The following is a 1531-nucleotide window of genomic DNA, read 5'->3' as shown; positions in this document are numbered from 1 at the left end:
TACCTGAATTTAAAACCATAACTGAGAAGACCTACTAAAGGAGATTACAAGAGAAAAACTGGAGACTTTCTCTCATAGTAATAATAATGCAAGACTCAAGGTGCCTAAGAGCCCTCGTTAATTCTTAAATAAAATCAAAGAGGCTGGGGTAGTAGAGATGGCCTGCTTGTGGTGATCTTATAACTGGGAATTGAAAAATGAGTAGGATTTAGATAAGTACTAGAGATAGAAGGCATTTTAAAATTTCCCCCTCCTTTCATAACCACAAACTTAACAGTTAACCTTGGCTTCTTCATCTTTTAGAAAATGCCCAAAGTTACAGCTTTTTTCTTATTTGAATAAACCAGATGAACTTCAGTAAATATACTGAACTTATCCTATGAGCAGAAATAGTGAATACGTGATGATGTCATAACATAGAACATTAGCAGGAAAAAGGCCTTTGACATTCTGTGATTTCAGTCTCATTTCTAGATTAGTCTGTAATGGATGTTAGAGTATTTTAAAAGTGTTTCCATGAAACACTTTCATGGAAACATATAATCATGAGAAAAATATAACCATGAGTAATTTATAAAAACCATTGCACTGTGTTTGCATGGTATAGAATAGGGACTTTTTTCCCCATGAGGCATTTTATTTGTAAATAGGTATTACATCTCTAGAAAAAGAATCCCAGGATTTTCCCTCCTGTGTTTTCTTCTTGCTTCTTCGTGGTCCATGATGTCAGCTGCTTTTGTCAGTACCATGAAACGAAACTGGTGGGATGGAAACAGATTATTCTGCCATTTTTCTAGATTGTTAAGTTGCACATCAAATCTGGGGCTGATCTCTCTACACTTGTTTGGCCTGCCTGTGAGGTTCACAACAGTTTTCCTAGCTCTGTTATCATCAATGATTTCAAATTCGCCAATGTTATCTTGCTGCATCATCACAGTTAGAAACCAGATGATGACTTTGGAGCACGGTCTAATAAGAACCTGGCATTTGCCTCTCTTTTCAGCTTTACTAATGCTCTTGAAAGCATTAGCCAGGACGTTCATGTGCACATTTGTGGTGTTGCAGAAAGGTGGCAGAAAGAGAAATACAGGGACATTTTAAAAATAAAATCTATTTTACTCTAAGACAAAATATAATTCAAAATTATATAATGAAATACTTCTAACATAATAATTATTTATTATATACAGCAGTAAATTTTTATTTTTTCCCATGTAACAAATATGTACAGCTTAGCTTACTATTTAATTATGTAAAAAAAAGTCTTATTTATGTGGAAATAAATTTTTTAATGTGTTAAATTTGAGAAGTATTATTTGTATTAAATATAAATTGAGAATTAACTGTTTTACAGCATCAGAATCTTAAAAATACTATAATCACCTATTATATGGAATTCTTGCACTTTATCATTTTTTTAAAGTTTTTGTTGTGCTTCTAAGGACAAGGTAAGAGAAATTTGGGGGCTGCTATTTACATTGTATTTCTACAAATCATTCATTTAGGTTGGGTAGTCTTTATATGCAACAAA

General features: G+C 32.6%; 1 pseudogene; it reads right to left on the bottom strand.

The window, feature by feature from the left end:
* Nucleotides 1-661: 661 nt before the first annotated feature.
* On the bottom strand, nucleotides 662-1043 carry LOC105709592 (small ribosomal subunit protein uS8-like; annotated as a pseudogene).
* Between the last annotated feature and the right edge of the window lie 488 nt (nucleotides 1044-1531).

Source organism: Aotus nancymaae, unplaced genomic scaffold, assembly GCF_030222135.1.
Source record: "Aotus nancymaae isolate 86718 unplaced genomic scaffold, 86718_ANA_hifiasm-v0.15.2.pri h1tg000040l, whole genome shotgun sequence".
In the NCBI taxonomy this organism is placed as follows: domain Eukaryota; kingdom Metazoa; phylum Chordata; class Mammalia; order Primates; family Aotidae; genus Aotus; species Aotus nancymaae.
This window is presented reverse-complemented; position numbering and strand designations above follow the sequence as displayed.